This window comes from Lepisosteus oculatus, chromosome 14 (assembly GCF_040954835.1).
Source record: "Lepisosteus oculatus isolate fLepOcu1 chromosome 14, fLepOcu1.hap2, whole genome shotgun sequence".
In the NCBI taxonomy this organism is placed as follows: domain Eukaryota; kingdom Metazoa; phylum Chordata; class Actinopteri; order Semionotiformes; family Lepisosteidae; genus Lepisosteus; species Lepisosteus oculatus.
This window is the reverse complement of record NC_090709.1, coordinates 19,643,118-19,657,554: the sequence shown is the minus strand read 5'-3', so window position 1 is coordinate 19,657,554 and position 14,437 is coordinate 19,643,118. Positions and strand designations below refer to the sequence as shown.

Below are 14,437 nucleotides of genomic sequence, written 5' to 3'. Positions count from 1 at the left end.
GAATAAATTTCTAAACCAAATCATTGGCTTGATTTACTAGTTTCTACACCTGTAAAACTCTTTGATGTATAATAGACCTCTAACCATATACGTATAATAGACCTCTAAAGTTATCCGTATAATAGACCTCTAACCATATACGTATAATAGTCCTCTAAAGTTATCCGGAACTCCAACCGTATATGTATAATAGTCCTCTAAATTTATTCGTATAATAGAACTCCAACCATTTACGTATAATGAACATCTAATCATAGACGTATAATTGACGTATAACAACAGACGTATATCAGAATTTCATTCTAGACGAATTGCGGACCACATTTAGACGTCTAAGGTATGCGTTTAATAGACGTATATTATACGTCTTTTGCCCACTGGGGTGTCTTCCGACTTGTCGTAGCTGTTGAATCTCACCCGGGATTTCCTGAGATATTGTTCAGCGAGCTAGTCCTCCGTCTGCACTTTGCACTGAGCTGAAAGCTGTGTGAGTTCCTTACTGCGTGTCCTGTACTGTTACATGTGCTCTCGTGTAGATTATCTATGTGGAGAACAGCGACAATAATTTTTCCCATATGTGAAGGAAAATGCTAAAGAGCCTGAAAGCTTTGAACATTTAAGTTCGCATGTTTTATATTCTTCATATACTTTATATTCCTTACAGCAGAGTAAGCCAATCGTAAGCCAATCACCAGCGGAATTAACATTAATATACTGTAAAGTGCTGTTACTTGGGAGTGTTAATCTACAATTAAAAGAAACACGTGGCATCTAGAGCTCTAAAGAGGTTAACATACAGTAGACGTCTGTAACAGATCTTTTCAGTTCATTGCTGTTCCTCTGGCTTGGTGAGCCTTTGGAATTTTAAAACAGCGTTTTGCTTGCCTCTCATGTGGTCTGTGTCCATTAAGAGCCGCACCATCACTGTGTCGTGTGTGGTCCTACACAACTACACAGCTATCTACTGGAGTCATCTTTTGTCTGGCTTCCGGTCAAATTCTGCGTAGACTTTAAAATCCTCATGCTCATCTATAAGGCTTTACATGGCTTGGCACCTCAATACCTGTCCGAACTTTTATCGCCCTACTCCCCACCTCGCAAAAATTCCGCTCTTCAAATTCTGCCCTCCTTACTGTCCCCCAAGCCCGTCTACATTGTATGGGCGACAGGGCCTTCTCCTGCTATGCCCCCAAGCTCTGGAACTCTTTGCCCAAGGATATTAGAGGGTCACCTTCTCTAAACTCCTTCAAATCCAGACTCAAAACCTTCTTCTTCAGAAAAGCCTTTACTTAACTGGTTCCATTCTTCACCCCTCTGCTCTTCTTAATACCACCTTCCACGGTCTCCTCTATTGTTATTGTTGTATTGTTGTAATTATAATTGTGTCCTATCTTGTGAAATCTTCTTATTTATTGTTGTAGTCTTCTTATTTATTGTTATTATCATCCTGTAAAGAGCTTTGAGAAGCCACCTTTAAAGGCGCTATATAAAATAAAGTTTATTATTATTATTATTATTATTATTATTATTATTATTATTATTATTACTTATACAGCAGTACAAAGTCATGCCGAGGTTGTGAGTTCAAGCCTCACCTGGAGCAGTTTTGCCTGTTATTTCAGCTACAGAAACTTGCTAGTGGATTTAGGTTGGTTGTTCTGTTTCCTTTACCGCTCGATGGAGCTTTATTAATGCAGGCACACCTGCTTCCAATTTTTTAACAATTTACAAAGCCTACAGTGGACGACATTTGGCTCCGGCACACATCAGTTGCTTGGGATATCATTATAATATTTAATTTGCTTTCCCGTCACACCATTTTTATTAATAATGATGTTTATTAATAAATGTTTATTTAAAACATGTCATTTATTATTGATACAGTTTCATTCTGTCTTTATTAGAACCTGTATCACAGCTAATGCACGTTAAGCCTTCAGGATGCAATGGTGAAAGTTGAGTTATATCAGGGATCGAAGAGAACTGAAATTTAGTAAATCCATATTTTAATAGAGTGTAAATCTTCAAAGTGTTCTGTCACTTCAAAAGCAAGTTATAGGAGCAGGGATTGAACCCACATGGGCACTTGTCCCTTGGACCTTAAGTCCAATACATTGACCACTAAGCCATCCTGGTCGACAATTTCAACTACTCAATTGCTCAGCCATCCCGGGTTCACCTTTCCAGTTCTGTGTTACACAGTTCATTGAATATATTTGTTAATTTAATATATTAATTGAATATATTTGTTATATTTTCAAATGGGTGGTTCCCAGGGGAAAACAGGGTTATTGAGCCATTGGGTATTCTGAGAATAAATTGGGTGGGTGAATGTAACCGTGTGGTAAAGTAAAACAGTCCTCTTAGATGAAGCGCTACAGATGCAGCCCCTCAAAGTGTATAAGACTTACATTTATAGTACTGCTGACACAAATGTAACCTCTACATCAGACCAAAATAGAGATGTGTTCATTTAATCAGGTGAAGGATCTCCTCATGAATCTGTCTCAATCGTCAGTGGAAATAGAAGCCATTAAAATACGATACATGTTCACCTTCAACCCCTTCTGCCGGACATGCTTGTTTCTGGAATATTTGCAATGAGTACCGAATTAAGAGTTATGTGTCCTTACTGGTATCTTTTAAACCGTGAGGGACATTCGGTTATATACAAACAGGACAGAGACAAAGTAATAATCCTATTTTAAAGTGTCTTGCATTTTAATTTACTGATCAGATCAATTGAAATGTTCTGATTCAGAGCCCCTACAGTTCATGCTAATTAGAACCACAACAATGCTCCTGAGTCCTGAGCACCACACTGAGCACAATTTCAGCTGGGATCTGACTTTGTTCAGCAAAACTTCTTGTTGCAGTTAAGCTCAGAGCTGGAGATGATTTCCATATTCTACCACACTAACTAGTCCAAAACTTAGTACACAGTACACACTTTTTAAGTGAAGTCAGGTTGTTAAAAAATTAAACCAGCACCCTGTCACAGAAACGTACTCCGGTCTCCCGCGCAACAAGCAGGGGTACTCAACACTGTACTATGGTGGAGCACTTGTCTGCAGCTGAGCGTGAGCTCTGATTACTGTTAGCAGACATTTCCTCTTTTCCAAAGACATTTTCACCTTCTCTCAGCTTTTTAAAGACGGTCATAAACGCTCAAGAAGTAATTCATTTCAGTTTGAAGTCTGTTTCTGTCTCCGCTCTTGATGAAGAAAAGCTGTGCGTGGGGGACTCCCTCTCTAAAGAGGTTTGCCGTTACCCTGCAAGGGAGAAGAGCCAAAAATCACCGAGGCAACTACTGAGGCAATTAATATTTAACACGTCAATAAATAATAAGAAAGAAAAAAGAAAATTAGCCCAAACAAATATAAAGTTTAGAGCAGCGCTCAATAAAAATGATCAGAAACCAAAAGCGCTACTTATGCGGATCAGTATATTCCGATACTGGTGGTTCCGCGGAAGAAATAAGAAAAGCCGAACTCCAAGCACTGTGTTGCCATCACGGCTACTCTGGCTGCAGATGCTTTAAGATCTGCTTAGCGGGCACAGAAAGTTGTAGGAGGTCAGACTGGTTTGCGCTGTCCAAATAACAGTATGCGAATTTAAGCTTGTTCAAATAAGAGTATTTACAATATAATACATACTTCAAAAGTGTTACTAATTAGCATAAGTGTTTTGGCAGATTGTGGTCTTCAATTAGTAAACGATGAAGTGTTTCCCTCCTCATGAGCAGACCTGCCTCCATTTACACAGACTCCTGCTCAGCTCTTGATTTCACAGCAGTTTTTGAACAGAGCCCAACGCTGTAAGCAAGTTGAATTATGAAAAGTCATTAGGCACTAGGGATCCCAGTATGCTATCGCATCCTACTTGCACGATCCTACTACATGGTTGGAGAAATCAAGAGGAGATCAAGAAAATTGGACTCAAACTCATGAGATTAAAAGTTTCATGCTCTACCCACCGTGGTAGCTGAGCACCTAAAACATACCTCTACAATCTTTATTTCCTTGTGGGTTGTGTTTAATGCATAACACATTCTGATACTTAACGGCGACGTTACAGGGCAACAGATCGCAACCCTCAGCAACAATAAGCAGGACTTGGTTGTCCGGAGTGTGAAGCCAGGAGTATGTCTTGATCCTTCACTGGCTGCTATTTGAAAAGCCGTCATAAATGACGCGTAACAGAGCTTTATGCAGCTGGCTTTTATGCATCACAATGCATCAGGAAATACAATGCTATCAGGAAAATAAACCAATTAGAAATACGCAATACAATGTCTGTTCCCAAAAATGCAAGCTGTTTTACACTGACGTCACTCCATTTGCGATAATTCAGATTGTGAAGACAACTGCTCCCTAGCAGATCAAAATATTACACAAAGGCTGTAAAGCACACTCTGAATCGATCCGAATATTTGATTTCCGCGATCCATTTAGTCAACAACAGGCACCTTGGCGCTTCTCCAGCAAAGCATTGCTCAGTTTAGTGAACTACTGGTGCTTTCAACACACCACCTTGTATAGCTCATCAGGATGGCTGAGTGGTCTAAGGTGCCAGATTCAAGGTTTCATATCCTTCCATTGTTTGGGTGTTCTGGTCTCTGAATAGAGGCCTGGGTTCAAGCCCCATTCCTGACGGCTAGTCTCCTTTTCTCCCCGTCTTGTGCTCGCTGAAAATGACAGGTAGAGGAAAACGGAGAAACCGGTTTGCGGGCCCATCATGGGCAGGGAAATGCTTCGTGAACACTTCAATGTGATTAGCGGAAAGTCAAAGAGGCTTCAATTTCTGCCTTAAGAACTGTTTGGATTGCCTGTAATCGAGTAAAGATTTACATATGCATTCAAAAGTGAAAGACCGAAATATAAAACCAGATGAAGACTTATTAAAACATTGTTTTCCTTGCTGTTTCTCCTGCGTTTCATTAAATGTGACATTGTGAAATCAACCTGTAGCCCTACGGAATGCAGTCACTCCCAGTGACAGCGGCAGGAGCAGAGAGGATTATATCAGAGCTCGAAAATATAGGCAAATTGATTTACAGAACATTTTTATTAAACTTTCCTATCTGCTCAGCCTTACTGAAGTATTTCAGCTTTTTTGTCTATTTCTATACTTTACAGTAGATAGTGTTTAGCCAGAGAAGAGAGATACAAGCACTATACCCCACAGTAACCGCCATTTCCAATAACCTTAACGAAAGCAGGAAGATCAGTTTCTGCTCAAGACAGCTGTTTTCTGAACTGTGAATCTCCAACACTGGCTGAAGACGCTGTGTCTGGGCTCCGCAGTTACATGAGAAAAGACTCAGCGAGCTGCAGGCGCAGTTCGTTGCTCTGAGCTCCACGTGAGGAATGGGCGTATCCTCCTTCCGTTATCATCTTCATACACTCCTCTTAAAACACAGCAAACTCGGTGAACAATGCACTGAGTTTTGCAGTTAGCAGCTACATCACCTTCCAACCCAAAACTGATAACCCATTGAAGCTACGAAGGTCAGTACCTGGATGGGCAAGAACCTGCTGAAAAAAAAAAGGCTTGTTGCTGGAAGTGGTGTTAAGAGACTCTTAAGATCTTCCAGAGGTGCTGGTCTAATAGCATTAGTTCCCTTACAGAGTTTACCTTTCATAGATGCGCAAATATTGATGGAGGTGCATGCTTCATGGTGCCTTACAACAGTAGGGACTGCTTAAAAATGAGTCATAGCGTGTGATCGTTTCCATATACGCCCAGTGCCGCGGTGGTAGAATAAAGTATGATACTGCTTTGACACGCAACGACATTATATTTAACTGCAGGACTTTATTTTTTGGTCATTTTGTCTTTCATTGCATTAAGAAGCGTGTAAATCAAAGGCAATTCCTGCGTGTAACATTAATATAAATGTTATTCAAACTGTGGTGCAGCTTTTAAAATCCTTGTACACATTTCTCCATTTTTTTCTAACAAAATTCCATTTTAATGTCCAGACGGGGAGACTATCATTCCAACCAAGCCCCCCTTAAATCCTCCGAGGTGTATCTGTCTGCTAGCATGTATTTTGTAAAGATTTTTCTTTACAGAGAGGGACTTTGAAAAAGGTTTCCGATGCCGCCACGCACTCCATGTTAGATTTATTGCAAAAGTGTGGTGGTAGCAGCACTTACTGTAGTTGTGGCAGAGCGCTCAAGGCAATGGACTAGAAATCCATTGAGGTCTTCCCACGTGGGTTTGAATCTTACTGATTATAGTGACCTTCTTATGTCATTGTGTTCTGGCACAAAAAAAAAAGATAAAGTGCTCTTTCCTTTTTCCTGGTACTTTTGAAATGCTAAATCACTTGGACCCAAAACCTTGGCAATAAGTCCTTCAGTGTCGACAAATGACATTTCGCAGATGGAAGCAGATAACAACGCTCTTTGCATCCTCATGTCTTCTGCCCTACTTCCAGCCTTTGAAAACCTCATTAGTAAAGCTGAAAGAACCGACTCCGTAGGTGTTGGTCGTGCACAAAGAGGAGCTGTGATAATAGAAGAGGAGGAGTGAGAATGGTGCAGATGCAAACCTGTTTTCTTACACTTCTTTGGAAGAAATTAAAATAAAAGCTGAAACAGCAGTAGCCATAAGAGGAAATGCCTCCAAGCAGCAAGCAAGCACCCCTTGTTCGTATAGTAGTGAATATCCCCGCCTGTCACGTGGGAGATCAGGGTTTTATTCCCCAACAAGAAGACTGGTAGCTTTTCTCCCATCAGATTCCATCTCTCATGCAGTGTGAGAAAGCTTATGTAATATTCCTTTCTGTCATTTTCTGACAACTATTTCAAAGGGGCACCTTGTCAACTCCTAACTGCTTTTTATCAAAATCTACCTATGTGTCTGATTAATTTAATTTTTTTCCCAAAAAAAAGTTTATTAATTAACAATCTCCAGTGAACAAAGAAAGTGCCGAAAAGGGTGAGTTCTTGAATCTTGAATCAGCTACACTGAACAGGGTATCTGTTCAGTAGTGGTCAGGATATATATATATATACGAGAAACCAGGAGGTCACTTAACTCCTATTAAGCATACAGGATAGGATAAGGACATAACAGGAAAGGAATGGGACATTTTGTGTGTTTGTGCATATGTTAACGCATTATCTACATCATAGTGCCTTACCTCATTTGCATGATACCAAGACCATAGAGCAAGCTCTTCCTCACGAGTGAGATTCAAACCCATGCCTCCAGGGTGACACTATTATAAAACGCTTTGGAAAATGTGTTGGCTTTTATAATTCATCTTCTTTTTGGAGTGAATGCTGTATTTGAGAAAAAGCAAAGATGCTCACTAAGGTAGTGATGACACAGGTTCTGGCTATGCAGAAACTATGAATCATATTCATATGAGGGCATCAGAAAATAATATTTAATTGCACTTAGTTTATGAGGCTGTTAAAGTGTATATATATATATTGCTTGTCCTGTCTGGTTTAAAAAAAAATTAAAAAGCTGCACTGAAAAAAAAAACATAAAAATATGGAATTATTAGTAATGGTGCCAAAATAGATTTTCTTATCAAGAGAGATTCATACAATTTCTCCAATCCCTTATTATTTACCCTTTATTGCATAAATATTTCTTGTGTTTGATAAAATTTAGACTGTGCAACAAAGATGTGTCTCTTTTTCTTAAGAGTTACAGTTAAGAATCCTAATCTGTTTTATACACATTTCTTGCTTAACATGGTAAGCTGTTACACAATTACAAGCCTATCCAATGAGAACAGTCTTAATTGTAAATTAAACAGGACTAAACTTAACATTCCAAGACTATAAAGGAATAAAGAATTCAATTTAGACTTATATTTTATTATACACATAAAGTCAACTGCATGACTAGAATTCTGTTCTAATCAACCATAAGTAAGAGTAATCATAGTCAACATTTAGATGACTAGACTAAATCAAAAGTGGCCGACTACAAAGTGACCAATAGACATTTTAGGAACAAGTAAAGGTTTATTCCTCTGAAAAAAGAACAAAGAAAACACAAAAAGTCAGCTGTGGAAACTTTTACGGATGTCACATGCTGACGCAGCTACCTACTTCAACTAATAGACATTTCAATTGACAAGACTAAGACTATGATTAAAATAAAAACTGGTGACTAAATTGGTGTGTTTTTAAGTCACCTGACTGGATAAAACTCTTCCCACACTGACTGTAGCTGAATGAACTCTTGCCTGTGTGACTGCACTGGTGAACAATGAAGGTCTTCTGTGTGAGTGGGCTGGTGGGCTATTAAGGTACACGAGTCACTAAAACACTTCCCACACTGATTGCAGCTAAAAGGTCTCTCTGCTGTACGAATAAGGGTGGTGTGGTGGCAATATGGCTAAGGATCTGGGCCTGTGGGTGCCAGTTCAAATCCTGAAGCTTACTGAGGAATCCTACTCTGTTGGATACCTGAGCAAACCCCCAAACTCTAACTGCTCCAGGGGTGCTGTACAAATGGCTCCCCCTGTGCTCTGACCCAAAGCTTCTCTCCCAATCTGTGGGCCTCATGGTGAGCAACCTGTGAAAAGATAAATTCCTAATACAAAAAAATGTATATGGCCAATAAAGTGATCTTAATATGTGGGCTCTTCAGGTGATTCAGTCACTAAAACTATTCCCACGCTGACTGTGTGAGTGCGCTGGTGGGCTCTTAAGTTATTTGACTGACTAAAAGTGTTCCTACACTGATTGCAGCTTAATGGTTACTCTCCTGTGTGAATACGCTGGTGGGCTCTTAAGGTACTTGACTGACTAAAGCTCTTCCCACACTGACTGCAGCTGAATGTTCAGTCTCCTGTGTGAATGTGCTGGTGTCTTTTTAAGTGGCTTAACCGACTAAAACTCTTCCCACACTGACTGCAGCTGAATGGTCTGTCTCCTACGTGAATGTGCTGGTGACTTTTTAAGTTGCATAACTGACTAAAACTCTTCCCACACTGACTGCAGCTGAATGATCTCTCTCCTGTGTGAATGTGCCGGTGTCTTTTTAAGTTACATAACTGACTAAAACTTTTCCCACACTTACTGCAGCTGAATGGTCTCTCTCCTGTATGAATACGCTGATGGACTCTAAAAGTACTTGAATCACTAAAACTCTTCTTACACTGGCTGCAGCTGAAAGGTCTCTCTCCTGTGTGAATGTGCTGGTGATTTTTTAAGTAGCTTAACTGACTAAAACTCTTCCCACAGTGACTGCAGCTGAAAGGTCTCTCTCCTGTATGAATGCGCTGGTGGTTTATTAAGTGGCTTAACCGACTAAATCTCTTCACACACTGACTGCAGCTGAATGGTCTCTCTCCTGTGTGAAGGTGCTGGTAGGGATTCGAAATGCTAGACTGACAGAAACTCCGCTCCTGTCTGTGCCGTAATGGCAGTTTATCCACTCTATCTGAGCAAGGCCTTAAGTGATTCTTCCTCATCCTCTGATTGTGCTGGGGTCTCTTATTCTGCAAATGCTCCATGGAATGGTCTTGCTCTGGGTGCTGAAACAGAGCTGTGTTTTCTCCACCATGTCCTTCAGTGTGCTGTTCAGCAGTGTGAATCATCTGGGGCTCCTTCTCCAGCTCTCTGAGACTAAAACCGCCCAGCTCATTCAGTTGTTCCTCTCTTTGCCCAAGAACAGACATGCTCTCCAGTTCATTAAAACTTTCAACAGTTTTCTCAGTAACCAGATTTTTAAACCTGTGTGTAAAGTCATCGGATACTAAGGGATCGTATAATTGTTTTAGACTCTGCAATGACAATCTCTCCACTTGAACAGAACAAGGCCTAATTATTATCAAGCCCTGTTGGAGCTGCCGTTGTTCCTCCCTGTACTGACTCTCCTCTGGGTGCTGTAACTCAGTACTATTCTCTTCACCAGGGACATCAGTCTGCTGCTCTGCAGTGTCAATCAACTTGGGCTCCATGTCTTGCTTTGGAAGATTTAAAACATCCTGTTCTTCACTGTGCTCTTGTACAGTGACACAGCCCAGTTCATTACAACCTTGTGTAATGTTGTTTGTGTTCAGATTGTTAATCTTCTCTGTAAAATCATCACATACTAAGAGCCCAGGTGTCTCACTCTCAGGCTCTGTCTTCATCATGGGCACAGAGTCCAGATCCTTGACACTCTGTCTGCTGTCAGTGTGCTTCTCACTGAGTGTCTCTTTCCCTTCTGCAGCAGTGAGCTCTGTCTCCTGCATCAGACTGGAGCCCCACTCCTCCTCACTCTGCTGCTGTTCAAGAGAAGCCCATTCCCCAGCATCAGGGAAATCACTAGACTCTGATCCTAAAAAACACAGGACAGGAAACCAAGACCTTTATAATAATAATAATAATAATAATAATAATAATAATAACAACAACAACAACAATAATAATAATTAACTTTATTTTATATAGCACCTTTAATGGTGACTTCTCAAAGTGCTTAACATGATGCCAACAACAAAAATATAAGCATGATTAGAATACGCTGTTTGAGGAGACAGTAGATGGTAATGCTGGGCGATAATTCGATAACGATAATTATCGCGATATAATTTTTCTCGATATAATTTTAACAAAAGTTTGATAAATGTTTGATACATATGTTTATGCATTGCGCATGCGCACAAAATACTACGAGTGCGCGTGTGTGTTGTAGACTAGGCAGCTAACGTGGTGTTGTTAACCCACACGGTGGTGGCTGACAGGATTGAAGAGTGGAGAAATGAGCGACACTGAAGCAAATGTAGTGCTGCCAATGACCAGCTCGAAGGACAATGACATCATCGACAGAAAAGGTCATTCAACTTTGGTAATTTGGAGATATTTTGGCTTTTTACGATCAGACATAAAACAGAGCAGCGTGCACAGCGTTCTATTAAGATATTTATTTTGTACATTTTACTCATGCATATTTTGACATAAAAAAGACTTGAATACTCTCTACTTCAGATTTGTTTAATGTTTCTGCTGTTTGGCAAGTGTTTGTTGTGTTCTTAAAATAAAGAGTTGTTAATTTACCAATTAACTGTCTGGTTTCTTCAACTTTCACTCAGGAGAAAAAATCTGCCTTTAAACTTGAAAGAAATAATGATTTGACATTTATCGTGATAACTATCAATATCGACTGATATGAAAATTTTTATCGTGATAATGTTTTTGGCCATATCGCCCAGCCCTAGTAGATGGTGGCACAAAATACAGTAGGAGCAGATGGGTAAAGAACAGGTAGATAAAGGCTGTTCTAAAGAAGAATGTTTTGAGTCTGGATTTAACAGAGTTTAGGGAAGGTGACTCTCTGATATCCTTGGGGATAGAGTTCCAGAGTTTAGGGTTTAACAGAAGGGCCTGTCATTCACAGAGTGTAGATGGACTGGGGGACAGATAGGAGACCAGAAACAGAAGAGAGAAGGTTGCAAGGTGGGGAGTAGATCGATATTAATTCAGACAGGTACTGCGGTGCCAAGCCAAGCAGAGACTTATAGGTGAGCAAGAGGATTTTTAAGTCGACAGGAAACTTGACAGGAAGCCAGTGCAAGGACTCCAGGATAGGAGTAATGTGAGCAGTTGTACTAGACCTGGTTAGGGTTCTGGCTGCCAAATTATGGACATACTGGGGTTTGTTCAATGTGGATTTAGAAACCCCAGAGTGTGGAGTGTTACAATAGCCGATTTGGAAGAAGACAAAACTGACCAAAACGCTGACCAAGTGGAAATATGTAAATGCTGAAAAGTAAGGAGCCTAATATTTAGCCCTGAACTTTAATACGTGCTTAGAGTAGTGCTCAAAAGGAAGTAATATCTGCACAAAAAGTAGCTTAAATTTTTAACTTGAGATGGCAAAGATATTATTTAGTAGCATGTAATTTAAGTTTTAAAAACTAATTTTCCAAACTTTAAATGCATTCAAACACATTTAATCTCTTTTAACAGATAAAGTGAAAAGGGACTGAAAATACAGCAGACTAGTATTTTATGTAACATATTTTTACACAAATTCATGTATAGCCATTTAACGGTGAACAAAAAAATTAAAATACTGTAAATAAAAATGTAAAGAATGTGGGAAACAAAAATTCAACTCTTATACACCACGCAACAGAAACAGAGCTCCTCTTCAGGAACTAGTCTCTAGTTATCATGCAGCATCTCCATCGAGGAGGAAAGGCAAGTCAAGAGAAATTAAGCTGTATCACTGGTTTTATTATACTTTAAACTACATGCATGCACGTTCTAGTACACTCACAATCAATGTGTGTTGTTTAAGCAGAGGGGAATAAGTGCATATAAAGGGGTAAAAAGTATGTCTACTGTAATAATCACAAGTACATTACATTTACACTAACACTGCACTGAAAGAAAGAGACGGGTTGATTCAAACACACCGACTGGACACTCCAGTACACTAACACTGCACTGGGAGAGAGAGAGGGGTTCATACACACACACTGACTGGACACTCCAGTACACTAACACTGCACTGAGAGAGAGAGGGGTTAAAACACACACTGACCGTACACTGGGATGAGTTAATATAGACACAGGCCCTGGAGGACTGTAATTCTTAAACCTATTAAAATTATTTTGTATACACAATCATTAGTATACATATAATAATATAAACCAATACATCGCAAAACTATATATATATATGTCTACTTTCCTAATTACTGATTCAGTGAAACAATTGTTTTCAGCACCGTAACCGTACAAAACAGTTCAGTTTCCACTAAAGAATCCCGTTGCTACATCACAAGTCTTTCCCACTTGACTCTGCATCTCTCCACTATATTCTCACCAGTGAGGAAGTTAAAGACACTGTTTTTAAACTCACACACACCTTGACTACATACAAGTCACCCCACTGACCTGAGAGCTGCAGTTTCGTGTCCATGTCTTCCTTTATTCCTGCAGGGACTTCACAGGGAAGCGTGTGTCCAACATGATCTGTCTGTCGCCGATCTCCTTCTGCTCCCGACTCCTTCTCCCACAGCTGCAATCTCAACTTCAGGCTCTCGTTTTCCTTCTTCAGCTGCGCCACTTCACTCCCGACACTGTCCTCCACACACTGTGTGATTTTAAACACGGCCCGTCTCACCAGAGTCTGGGAGACGCTGCAGAGTTTGTTTTCAATCTCATCCTCGGAGTCAGACATCCTGTTTCGGAACACATGTGAAACTTCATGCACGATCGATTTGAGCAAATCCTCCATGAAAGAGTGAAGCTTAGTTTCCAGATTGAACAGTAAAATTGCCATATTTAACCAAAGTTGATCACAAATCCAGAGAGATTGCTGTGCTGATACTGATATGACAAACACTATGACTCCTACGCACCTACGGGTCTATATTATTGCAAGGGTTTGAATTCACACCTAAAGCAGGAACAGGAACTGAGCGATCACTCCTCCTACATCCTACCACATGACTCACTTCCTTAGTGATTGTTGCTATGCACTTCACATGAAGGACTTTCAGTATGTTGTATCTTGTTGAATTTACAATGAAATAAAATAATAAAAATAAATGTAGCCTTGTTTACAAATATATGTATATAAAATATACACATCAATATATATACACATACAAATATATAAATATTTATATAACGGTAAAAGAAGATGTCATCTTAAGCACTTGGTGTTTTTTAGTACAAATTTTCACACTGTGAAATATTGAAATATTTTCATATATTTCCAGATCCTTCGCCTGTATTGAAATAAATAACAGTACTTAAACGTGTATTGAAATAAAGGCATTAAACTTTTAATGTAATGGATCCATATCTGAACAATGTCTGCTAATAGACGGTAATGTGGACAATTCCTGTTGCCAATTGGTTTGATATCTCCAAGACATCAGGCATTGAAAATATTGTTTTAAACAGAACATGTAAAATGGAATGTAGGTCAAAAACCTTCTGATAATCTAAGTACACCATGCTACATGTTCTGTGCATCCATTAGTTTATGGGCTTTTATGGGATTTAATTAGTTAGACAAATTATATTTCTGCTTACAATAGATAGTTTTATATCTCTATTCATAATAAAGAATAAAGTCCCTAAAAGACTGTGATTTGAATGAAGTCTTTTCTGTCCACATTTAACATTTTACAGCTGACAAACCAGCAGCATTCTGACAGAAAGAGCAGTTGTAAACTCATTGTTTCAGTTGTCCAGAGGAGCAGAGTGACTGAGAGGTCAGAGCTGTTAGCTGGTATTGTCAGGGTGAGAACAGCTCTCCAGCTCCCTCTCATTGACTTCACACCATCTGAGTGTTGATGCTCTTTCTCTCCTGCTCGTCTCCTCTCCACTCCCATCTTTTGTTCTTTTGTTTGATTTATCAGCTGCCCCTCATACATGAAGGAGGCACCAAAGCCAAAACGTTCTGTCTCTTTTCTTTTCAGTATGGAATAAACCTTTACCTGCTCCTGTCT

General features: G+C 39.7%; 1 pseudogene; it reads right to left on the bottom strand.

Moving 5' to 3' along the window:
• LOC138242516 (zinc finger protein 271-like) overlaps window positions 1-13,155 on the bottom strand; it is a 681,240-nt pseudogene extending 668,085 nt beyond the window's left edge.
• Window positions 13,156-14,437: the final 1,282 nt, after the last annotated feature.